This window comes from Gouania willdenowi, chromosome 21 (assembly GCF_900634775.1).
Source record: "Gouania willdenowi chromosome 21, fGouWil2.1, whole genome shotgun sequence".
NCBI lineage: Eukaryota > Metazoa > Chordata > Actinopteri > Blenniiformes > Gobiesocidae > Gouania > Gouania willdenowi.
This window is the reverse complement of record NC_041064.1, coordinates 24,355,780-24,368,515: the sequence shown is the minus strand read 5'-3', so window position 1 is coordinate 24,368,515 and position 12,736 is coordinate 24,355,780. Positions and strand designations below refer to the sequence as shown.

Below are 12,736 nucleotides of genomic sequence, written 5' to 3'. Positions count from 1 at the left end.
TTATGTTAGCTTTCTGTTAGCACCATGATAACGGGTCAGTTGTCTCCCACGTCTTAAATCAACTATAAAATACACTAAAAATTATTATCTATCATTCAATTTGTTTTTGATCTCTTGGTTAATTTGTTAGACTTCCTAATTAATGAAAATATTGGTATTATTGTTTTTGGTGTTGGCGTCTGAGCCTCTTTTCTGTCAGTATACCCATTAATTATTATTTTTTCTTCTTCAAATACTAAAATTGTCTTATTAAAAAAAAAAGCCATATTTTTCCATTTTTATGCCTTACTATATACAGCCATATCTCTGAAATGTGGGTGTTCTACATTTTATTATTTTTATTTTATTTTTATTTTTATGCCTTACTGGATTTTATGATAGCCTTATCTGAAAAAAAATCCCAGATTTTTACATTTTTGTGCCTTGGCACTGAATAATTACTATTACAAAGTCAATTATCTGAACTCAATTACAATTTAATTATGATTACAACAGCAACAGTTTTTTTTTTCCAAATACAATTATAATCATTTTATAATTGTAATTAGATATCAATTATGTGATTACAATTTTTTTTTTTTTATCCCAACCATGATATCAACCATCCACCAAAAAACTACTGCTAGGGTCTGTCAAAGAAACCAAACTGGGTGATATTCCAATGCCACATAAGGACTGGATAAAAAGATGTAAATAAATCTATTAAAAACTGTGTTTATAACAACAACAGAGTCATATAGAAGAATGAGGAAGGGTCTGTCTGTTCTTAATGGATGAACAAATGTATGCTGTGATGTTGCCCACATTGGCACCATGTGTTTCAGTGATTCTTACTTGGAGGTCTGTTAACGGTGGAGGAGGACATTTACAAAGAGGAGGAGCAGGAGATGACATCACAGGGTAAGTCGCCCAGTGCACCAGTCCTGCAACCTCTGGATACAGCTCCACAACATCTGTAATCTCAGGAAGGAGATTCTTCAACTCCTCCTCCTCCTGGACCACAGGATCCATCAGCATGTTCAATGGTATCCTGTGACACAAAGAAATAAACAAGGAGACAAAGAAAATAAATAAGATACACACACACACACACACACAAAGAGAGAGAGAGAGAGAGAAGCTGGAAGGAATATAAACTAAACATAATACACAAAATGATTCCCAAAGCACATGAATCAACAGTAAAATGCACAAAAACATTAAAAAAAAAAAATCAAAATAAATGAAAAATTGCACTAAATGACTCAACAAAGACAGACACAACTACTTCAAGGAACAAAATGACTATGAAAACAACAAAACATTATAGAATAGCTACAAAGACACACAAACTGTCAACAAAGTTACACAAAATGACAAGAAAATAACAATAATACAGAAAGTGACCCCAAAAATGCACAAATCAATAACATAAATCCAAAAAAAGACAGAAAAATACAATAAGAATCCCCAAATAACAACAAAAACACACAAAATGACTCCCAAAACACACAAATCAACAGTAAAATGCACAAAAACGTAAAAATAAATGAAAAATTGCACTAAATGACTCAACAAAGACAGACACAACTACTTCAAGGAACAAAATGACTATGAAAACAACAAAACATTATAGAATAGCTACAAAGACACACAAACAGTCAACAAAGTTACACAAAAAGACAAGAAAATACAGAAAACTACAACAATAATAGTGACCCCAAAAATGCACAAATCAACAACATAAATGCAGAAAAAGATAGAAAAATACACAAAATAACAATAAGAACCCCCCAAAAATACACAAAATGACTCCAAAAACACACAAAATGATCCATATCTTGCCAAATTATTTGAATTCAAATGTTATGCAAATGAAAATATATTTAGAGGATGCACAAAACACTTGAAAATTGCTCTTCTATAATAGTTAGCCAAAAAAAAAAAAAAATACATTACGAAAAATGTCAGAACATCATTAAGGACAAGTCAGTTTTGTGTAAATACTTGTGACACACACTCCTATCAGCTGTATATCATTTAAATTAGTAGTTATATCTGTAATTATGTTGCTATTATTATTATTATACTTTGTGATGAATGACCTCCACATGTACGAAGATGTCGGAGCAGTGCTGCCGCCTGGTGGAATGTAGTAGGAACTACTTGACGGTAAAATAAAGCCTAATAAAACTTCTACTTACTTCATTTTGAGAGCGGAGGTTGTTAATATGTGATATTCTGGTTGAAAATGTTCAGAAATAATCGCTGGCGATTTCTGAGAGAGTTTTCCTTGTAGACTGAACAGTGAACTGCAGACACAAATACTGGAAAACGGTTTGTTTTCTTTCTAACCGCTTATATAGGGTGAGAAATGACGCGGTTGCCATGGACAACGTGTATTTAAATAATGCACTTTTTTTTTTTTAAAGCAACATTATTGTTTTTGTCTAGTGTGGATAAAGCAGTGGTTCTCAACATTTATTGGGTTGTAACCCCATTTTGATATCACACATTTCTGGTGACCCCAGAGCAGGACCGGCTTTAGGCCATGGCCATGCCTGAATAAAAATAAAGTTTTTATTTTTTATTTTATTTATTTTGTTCAAGTCAATACACAGTGTACACAATATTATTTATTTTAAATATCAAGACAATACAATTCAATCCTGCGACACAACACACCATTGGAAAAAAAACAACCTTTTTTTTTTTTTTTAAATCAGAATAATGCACTATAATACAATATAACACCTACAGGTATAGTACAAATGTCTCGAGGAAACAATAAAAAAAAAAAAAGGTGCAAAATCCAAAATCAATTCTTTTCCTGTTTGGTTTTTCTATTCAGTAACACATGTCTTAAAATCAAAGAACACAATGTGCAAACAACACGACAGAATTATTTAGAATAGAACAAGAATTAAAGTAAAATAAATATAAATATGGGCAAAAGATTAGCTGTAGGTACAGATTTTTAATATTCAATTAAGAGAAAACATGTACAGTTATTATTGTAAAGGGTGTGTTTCACATTTTTTTTTACCATTTAAAATTATTTTTAAAATATATATAAATTTGGGGGGGTGCGCCCCTCCATATATATATATATATATATATATATATAGTTTTAAGCTAGTACCAAGACTTAGTTTTATCAATAATAATAATGCTGAGACTAATATTACTTTTATTCATTTATCATTATCATTACTACTACAACTACTACTAGAATACTTTTTTCAGAGACATGAGTTGTTTTAATTTGAACAAAGAATTTTAACATGTGGAACTCTATTATTATTTATTATTGGCACAAAAATAACAACAATAGACTGGGAACATTTTCAATAGCTGGTAGAGTATAGTCTATCATAATAATGATAATGAATAATTCAATATCAAAATGTAAATACAATGTTCATTAAATAAAAAAAGAAAAACAATCGCCTAATAAAAGCGATATACAGTATTTAGTGTAAATATGAATAGTTTAAAGCCAGTACAAAGTAAGGGTGTAAGAAAAAAATTAATTTTGCATTACATCGCGATATTTCAATGTGCGATTATCAAATTATTCCAACAAATGTCCATGTCAATGTTATTTAACATAGAGATTTATTGCCCTAACATATGCATAGCACGTAGCAAGTTGTTAAACTACATCAGTCCTCAATGCATTTTACTTTGTAAAGTTGCACTTTGTAATTCAAGTACCAATATAAAAATATATATAGTTAGTTACCATTTATTTGTTCTCACAAGTTTAAAAAAAAAGAAAGAAATTGTATTTCATACAATTTTGTACTTGTAAAGGTGAAATTTGTGTTTATAGATATCGCCAAATATCACAATGTATATTGTATTGTACAGTTTCGGGATATATTGTATTGTGTCTTGCAAATCGTGAATCATAACGTCAGATTCATGGCAATGCACACCCCAAGGCTTATTTTGATCAATATTAATACTGAGAATACTACTATTATTATTCAAATTAAGTTAAATTACTACTACTGCCAGAATACGTTTTCCAGAGACAAAAACAGGAGATGTTTTAATTTAATTTAACTCTATGATTGTTTAAAGCTGGAGTTCTGAAAAACTATTTCATTACATCGTTGTCGTCCCAGAAAAAGGAAATTTATAATAAAAGCAGACGGTGTGCTTATTTTTGAATAAATATACTTTATTGCCTGTATTGCACACACACCAAAGCCCCCGGCCTTTAAAGAAGGACAAGGACCCTGCTTCTTGTGCCTCTTATAGGCCCCTGTCTTTGTTAAATGTTGATGTCAAAATTTTAGCCAAAGTTCGAGCCATGCGCCTTGAGAAGATTCTTCCTACTATTATTTCAGAAGAACAAAATGGTTTTATCAAAGGGCGTCAGCTGTTTTATAATATCTGCACTCTCTTAGATGTAATTTTTTCTGTAAATTCTTTCTTAGTCCCTGAAGTGGTCATCTCAACTGATGCTGAGGAAGCATTCGAACGTGTAGAGTGGAATTATCTGTTTGCGGTACTTAATAAATCCGGATTAGGTAATAGATTTATATCCTGGATTCGCCTTCTCTACACTTCACCCCAGGCTAGTATTCATACAAACGATACTTATTCTGAATATTTTACACTTTCACGTGGTACCAGACAAGGATGTCCTCTATCCCCACTACTTTTCACTCTGGCCATTGAACCTCTGTCAATTGCATTAAAATCCCTCCCTATTTACCACGGGGTTTCTCGGTCTGATATTGAACTTAAATTGTCACTTTATGCAGATGACCTGCTCCTTTATGTCTCAGACCCACTGTCTAGTATACGTAGCATCTATTTTGGACTTACTTCAAAGGTTTGGCTCCTTCTCCGGTTATAAAGTTAATCTTCTTAAAAGTGAATGTTCTCCCATAAACCAATCTGCATTATCACTTAAACAATCCGACATTCCTTTTAAATTTAGTGTGACGGGATTCAGGTATTTGGGGATTAATGTCACCCGCACTCTCCCTTCACTTTTTGCTTCTAATTTCTCCTCCTTGTTGACCCAGGTCAAGGCTGATTTACAGAGGTGGAACTCCTTGCCTTTGTCTTTGATAGGTAGAATTAATGTAATAAAAATGTCTGTGCTGCACAAATTTCTTTTTTTATTTCAATGTACACCTGTATTTCTAACTAAAAAAATTTTCAATTCACTTGACCAATGTATTTCTACCTTTTTGTGGTGTGGGAAGGCTCCCAGAGTAAGATATTCATTATTGCAACAACTTCGACTTGGTGGGGGATTGGCATTACCCAATTTTTTGTTTTATTATTGGTCAGCACATATTCAAAAGGTGATTTGTTGGCTCACCATGACTGCTACATGTTAAGTAGTTTGCCTAAAGAAAACTTGAAGATGTTCATTGCATTGCAATAACTTTTGTTCTGTTTCAGTATTAAAATATATTTCTCAATATGTTTTTTATGCGTCTTTGGCTCTTTTTAATTCCTCTAGTAATGTCATTAATATGATCAGAATAGTCATACCTACATACTTTTTTACCTTGACTCTTTTCTGGTTCAAATCAAATTCATAATTAATGATCATTCATGTTCTTATTCATATTACTTCCATATTCATCCATTGTGAATAATAATCTTCAAATGCACTTGTCCATTGTGATAGTTTCTTGGTGATGTCTGTATAGCTTCAACCTCAGCACATAGGATCAATCAAATTTTAAAAACTCACAGTAAAATCAATGTTGCCTAAATCGCCTGTTAACTGATTTACAATCGCACACAAAGACAAATATAGAATACAACCAATATTTTTTTCAATAGTGGCAATAATGCATAAAACAATGAAAAATGTATTAAAAAGGATGCTCAAAGACCATGAATGGAGGTTGAAGAAATCCATATGATTTAAGCGTGTGACTTTAGTCAAATCCAGAATCTACACCCAGTTAGTTATCCTTCACATCTTCACAAACTAAACTCATACCTGTGGTGGTAAGCTACAAGGTAGCCACAGCTGCCTTGGGGCATACTGACCAAAGCGTGGTTAGGGGTTAGGGTCAAAATAATGACATCATAATGTCAGCCTTATGTATAAAACTACAAGTAAAGTGTTATCAAATGTAGTCATCGGGACTATGATTTCAGTTATAGTTTTAGTAAACTAAATGACATTAAGATTTTAGTCTATTAAATCTGTTACAGATACTGTATAGTCGACTAATATATAGAGGATAAGAGTTTATGTATTTTTTAAAGATTCAATTATCATCGATCAAACTGATATGAGATGGAATAAATGTTTGTAAACACACACAGACAGATTTGATGTGATCAATACATAAGACCACATGATCACGTGAGTTTTGATTACATTTCAATCCATAAAATCTAATCATATTTTAGCACATTGCATTGTGGGATGTGGAGTCTTGTAAATGGATGCATACAGATTTTTAGTGGGGTTTCTTGTTTTTCTTCACCAGACAAGAAGGACAGGGATCGCTTGGATTTTTTTGTTTGAGTTTGTTCCCTGTATTCCTACGTGATATCAGAATACTTCGCGACTCCATATCCCACAATGCAACGCATGAAAATGTCAACAAACGTGTGTTTAGGGTCGAAATAAAAACAAACTTTCAAGAGACAATTTCTACCCTTTTCCATTTATTTTTATAGTAGACAATGTTTGATTCATTGATTTATGAGCTACTCACAATGATTTTATCTAATAACACATTTTTGGGGGTAACAGCTTTAAGTTAATCAAGACATTTAATTAACAGTGACCTAATGCTTCCTTTGCTTTGCAGCTGACTCCATTCTGAAGAAGGAGAAGCGCCGGAGGACGAGGAAGGTGCATTTCGAGAATGTGACTGTTTACTACTTTGAACGGCAGCAGGGATTCACCAGTGTTCCCAGTGAGGGCGGCAGCACGCTTGGCATGTCTGACAGGCACAGCTGGATCAGACAGTACTCACTGGATGAGTTTGCCCTGGAGCAGGAGCTGATCCACATAGAAATGCTGCGAGAGCATTTGAAGGAAGAAAAACTCAACTCAATCAAACTCAAGGTAAAGGTTAGCTTTCTATGAACAGTTTGATTTATAAAAAATAGAAATAATATTGTTGAGACATGCTGGCAGGTTAAAGCCCTCTACTGCATTGAGTTAGAGAGTACTTGAACAATGTTTTGTCTGGTTTTCAGTTGACTAAGAATGGTACAGTGGAGTCAGAGGAGGCCAACATGTTCACAGTAGACGACATCTCTGATGAGATTGATATGGACAACACAGAGTTGGACAAATGCATCTTCTTGCACCCGTTGACCACCGAAAAGCGGTGCACGCTGCTGCGCTCGTCTGGAGTGATGATAGACATGAAAGAGAACCGTGAACTGCAGGCCATTCGTATGTCCAGACAGCACTGTGGCTGTGATTGTATATTGTTCTGTGACCCGGAGACGTGTGCGTGCAGCGCTGCAGGCATCCCATGCCGGGTGAGTCCTCCTCAACTTTACAGCGTGTGTCAAACTCAAGGCTCGGGTGGGAAAAACTGGTCCTTTAGAGCATCCAATTTGGCCCGCAGGAGACAGTAAAAATGACAGAAAACATGAATTATTGTGTAAATTACCAAATAATCTAGTTTTAGATAACTGAAATTCACCAATTTAATGAAACTCTACAATATTTTTAAGCACTTATTTCTATCACATGAATGCAGTCATTTCAATTGCAAATTGTGATAAGTACTCTAAATCTTTCCACCAGTTTTGCAATTTCTCACAAACAATTCCACATAATTCCTCTAAATCAGTGGTTCTCAATTTTCTTTCTCTCAAGTACCCCCTTTCTTTTATTTCTAAATTTATGTACCCCTTTTTCTGACTACAATGTTTTACTTAGAATACAATGAAAAACAACTTAATGGGATCAACAAGTGATAACAAACATTATAAAGAATCCCATTGTAAATAAGTGGAATGAAACAGTATTTATTGCCTCCTGAATTGATTTATTTCTATAGTTTTATTGTATACAGTCATCTCCTGCCTAGTGTGGGACAAATTTTCCAATATCTCACTCTCATGTACCCCGTGTAGTGCCATCACGTACCCCCATTTGAGAAACTGCTCTAAATTACACATAAATTGGTTACAAAATCAAGAATTTTGAAAGTGAAGATCCGGCAGGGACTGTTGTTAAAAACTATCGCACAATTGATGTTAAAATTGTCCTTTTTCCAACCTAAAAACTGCGGCTTACTAGAGATCAAACTGGTCCATATTTGGCCCCTGAACAATAGTTAAGTTTGACGTCCCTGTTTTAAAGGAATAATCACGTAAACTGAACGGATGTTAAGTGTGGTTGTTATATGCTGAATGTTTTTGCTTCTTTAGGTGAAGCGGATGTTTTTTCCATGTGGCTGCACTAAAGAGGGCTGCAGTAACTCAGCTGGAAGGGTAAAGTTCAATCACGACCAGGCCCGAACTCACTTTTTGGACACCATCAAGAAGTTTGAACTGGAGAAGAGCCGTGAGCAGCAGCAACCCACCCCGACCAACGGTTTCCACAGTGAAACCAGTGACTTGGGGCCTCCAAAGCTGTTCACCCAGTCCCAGCACACATTGGAGTATTCCCTGTCTGACACCGTTCCACAGGCGACCAGCATGCACCTCCATGCTGCAGAGGAGATGGAGGAGCCGCTGGATGATGATGAGGAAGAAGATGAAGATAATGAGGATAAAGAGGAGGAAGATGAGGAGAATGAGGAGGAGAATGAGGAGGAAAGTAGCTCCATGTCAGACTGCAGCTCACAGAGCTTAACCAATAGTGACTCTGAGGATGAAGATGAGGAGGAGGATGAAAAGAGGTCAGAGACTTTTGAGGACATGTCAAATGTAGACATGCTTACCAAGAGTCCTTAGCATTCCCAGATCCAGTTAGCACTAGCAATGGCATGGGGGTCCATGGACCCTTCAACATGACTGGTGATCAGTACACGGACTATCAGACTAAGGACCATTACACGTCTAATCAGCACTTTGCGCCCTCCTCCTCTTTGACCTGCTACACTGATCAGAAGAAGCTGTTCTCCAAAGCAGACCAATCTGGCAACCAGAGCCAGTTTCAAAGCTACCTGAAATGTAGATGGAACTTTTTCTGTCTATGTGTCAAATGTCTAGATAAGAGTTTGTCAGTTTATTGTTTTTGAGTAATGTGCCTTTTTTGTTTTTAACCTGTAATTTTTCAATATTTCCAAGTGCAAAAAATAATAAAAAAAAAAAACACATTTTAATGTCAATTATTTCACATCTTTTCACACCGTTATTGAGGGAAACTCATCGACCAAATAACTTTATGTTCATTTAATGAACATGTTTGTTTCTGTTGTGATGCTTCATACCTAAAAGTTAGAAAGATGCATGATCTCTGGCAGATAGAGGTCAACCCAAACATAAAACAAAGTACCGGTACACTACACTGTAAAAAAAATTCTGTCAAAATTACGGTAATTCACTGGCAGCCACAGTTGCCATTTTTTCACCGTTAAAAATACAGTAATATGATCTGTTAAAATTTTTACAGAATACCTTACCGTATTTTTAACGGTGAAAAAATGGCAACTACAGCTGCCAGTGAATTACCGTAAATTTTACAGAATACCATACCGTATTTATAACGGTGAAAAAATGGCAACTACAGCTGCCAGTGAATTACCGTAAATTTTACAGAATACCATACCGTATTTATAACGGTGAAAAAATGGCAACTACAGCTGCCAGTGAATCACCGTAAATTTTACAGAATACCATACCGTATTTATAACGGTGAAAAAATGGCAACTACAGCTGCCAGTGAATTACCGTAAATTTTACAGAATACCATACCGTATTTATAACGGTGAAAAAATGGCAACTACAGCTGCCAGTGAATTACCGTATATTTTACAGAATACCATACCGTATTTATAACGGTGAAAAAATGGCAACTGCAGCTGCCAGTGAGTCACCATAAAAATGACGGTAACAAATGCCATCTTATTTACAGATAATTGCCTTTAAAACTACATATCTTCTGTCTGGATTAATGTATTTTCCTGTAATAAACACATTACAATTGTATTTAACAATACAGGGAATTTTATTAAGTTCAACAGAAAAATACCTGTAGCTTAGCTGCCAAACTTTCACTGTAAAAATATTTACAACGAACGAGTTGAAAATACAGGGCAATATGGCAAAAAATGTATAACATGGATGATAACCCTGGTATGCATTTAGATGTTATGCTTTACAACCAATGGCCGTTGGCTGCTCAGCTTCGTGACCACGGCACTAGAGGCCGCCATTTGTCCCCCATTGCTGTAGTACCTGCATACACTATAGCCAGCCGCTAGTCTCCCATTAGAAAGCTTTAACTTTAAAGCCTGGTGCCAATTTTCCAAAACTTTCTACAGTTAAATATTCCTCCTGTGATAATGCTGGGTTGGGCACAATTACTGGGACCAGGCTGGTTTTCCTAAGGAACATTTTAGAAAATCTCGTAAACTAATCGGGGCCGGACTTTGATTGACAGGCCGTTATCCATAGAGGCTAGTTAGCGAGTGTTAATGACAAGCTCTAACTTTCCACATGACAGGAGCTCATATACATAATAAATTTACACTGCACTTGAATGGTTCAGGTTGCAAATTGCAAATGTCTCTGGTACTCATCACTAGTTTGGGTAACAATTGTTGATCTGCGCTTTTAGTGTAGCTCAGTGGTGCTGGGATGTCCTGGACTACGCTGCTGGTTTGTTGCCTCTGGGTATTCTTCCAAAAGTGCTGGGGATGCTTTTCCAGTCTGAGAAACAACAGAATACATAAACCTTTGAATACTTATGAGATTAACAAATGACAATTTATTCTTTATAGGGCTGAACGATTAATTGCATTTGCAATTTTATCGCAATATTACACAAAGTGATTTCGTAATCGCAGGGTACGCGATTTTGAAAGTGAATGGAGGTGCGACATATGGCAGCAAAGTCCGCTCCGCCGTGTGCTTTTGTTTACGTCTCTTAAGGTGTGTGGTAGATTGTGGATGTACAGTGAAAATATCAGCGTTTATCATGCAGCCACCGCGAAGGACTATTGCTTTCTTCTCCGTTAGCATTGCGTTAGCCGCAACGCTCATCACGCCATTCTCTCGCTGCTACTACACTCTCTGATGATCACAGAAACTCCTGTCTCACCTGCGGATTCACACATCTCTGCCTCCACAAAGATATAGGTGAGCCTGTGCTGCTTGTAAAGAGTAAAGAATCGTTTGTGGCTCAGTTTAGGAGGCTTATATTTGGGAATGTCGTGGATAAAGAACTTATCTCAAAAGCATAATTACGGTTCATGACCATAAAGTATTCTCCAAGGCGATGTGCCATGTGCCTTTATTTACCTTTGCATCTACCGCATATGCGTTCCCGTAGGTAGTACAGACGCTAGATATAAACACTAAACTGCTGTATGAAAAGGGTTTGAAACTACGATCCGAGGCAGGAGTCCATGTCATGTCTTATTTTGCTGAGGAAATGTGCAGTTTAGTGCTGAAATGGCTGCGAGTCAAAGAGAAAGTGAAACATGTCTGTGTTTGGCACCTCATGTCACCGTCTCCTTGCGTCAATGTTCTTCTCTTTCTTCATATTGTCCAAAATTACATCCCAAAATCAAAATGCTGCTCCTAACTCAACTGTGTTTTTGCGTGTGCTCCATCTGGCCTCTCTGTATCAATCAATAACGCGCATCTGAAGCAACCACGAGTCGCAGCACATACAGGGATTTGATATGTATATTTTTTTTTTTTATAGACTGTACTGTTAAGTTCAGACAGTTTTTATGAAGTGTGGTTCACAAACTTTGAATAGGTCAAGCAACAATTTTGTTTGCTTTATTGTTGCAATTTTCGCTTCAAATTAATCTAATATTGTTTATTATGAAAAAGACTGATTTATTGCTTGTGTTAGATGAAAAATACATGAGAAGAGGACCTTGCAACAATAATCGCATATCTAATCGCAATCGCAATATTGAAGAAAAAGATCGTAATTAGATTATTTTCCAAAATCGTTAAGCCCTAATTCTTTATATTGAACAACTAATAGCAAATTATGTTTTGACGTCATACAAAAATTCAACTTATGGTAAAACTCACTCTCACCAGTCAGAGCAGGTTCTGCACAGCCATTGATCTATTAGCACGTTCTGATGCAGAGGTGGTGGGTCGACGCTGAAGAACTCAGGAGGAACGTAACTCTACGAAAACACAAGATAAACCCTGAATAAAGTACATTATAAAATAGGGTTACGAAATATTAGACGTTTTGAACAGTTTGTACTCACCAAATCCATCTTGAAGGGGAAGACCGTTATCTTATTGGATTTTTGAAGGATGGCTGGGAAAAGGCAAAGATAAAGAAAAGCACAATTAACTATCAAACATGGTCAGAATTCTTACTAGAATGTTTTTAATCACACAAAAAAGAACTCACAATACTCGCTGCTCCTGATGACAAATACACATCTTGTGTTTGGGTCATCAATCGAGGGTCTCTGACTTCTGAGTTCATTTTCTTTTTTTTTTTTTTTTTTTTTTTTTTTTTTTTTTTTTTTAGAGACTATCTGGAGACTTGCCTTATCTCAGAGAAAATGCTCTCAAAATCTCTGCTCAACCTGCTGCCGAGTCAGACGATGCTCTCGCGTTTGACTGCACACCTAACTCTGAG

General features: G+C 35.7%; 1 protein-coding gene and 1 long non-coding RNA gene across 2 annotated transcripts in view; both read right to left on the bottom strand.

Moving 5' to 3' along the window:
* LOC114455168 (cysteine/serine-rich nuclear protein 3-like) overlaps positions 1 to 12,736 on the bottom strand; it is a 248,537-nt gene that overhangs the window by 59,868 nt on the left and 175,933 nt on the right. The gene's annotated exons all lie outside the window — the stretch shown is intronic.
* Positions 10,624 to 12,496, bottom strand: LOC114454790 (uncharacterized). Its single transcript, XR_003672618.1, has 3 exons — positions 12,354 to 12,496; positions 12,172 to 12,266; positions 10,624 to 10,821 (listed from the first exon to the last, which is right to left on the bottom strand). It is a non-coding gene; the product is annotated as an uncharacterized LOC114454790 (long non-coding RNA).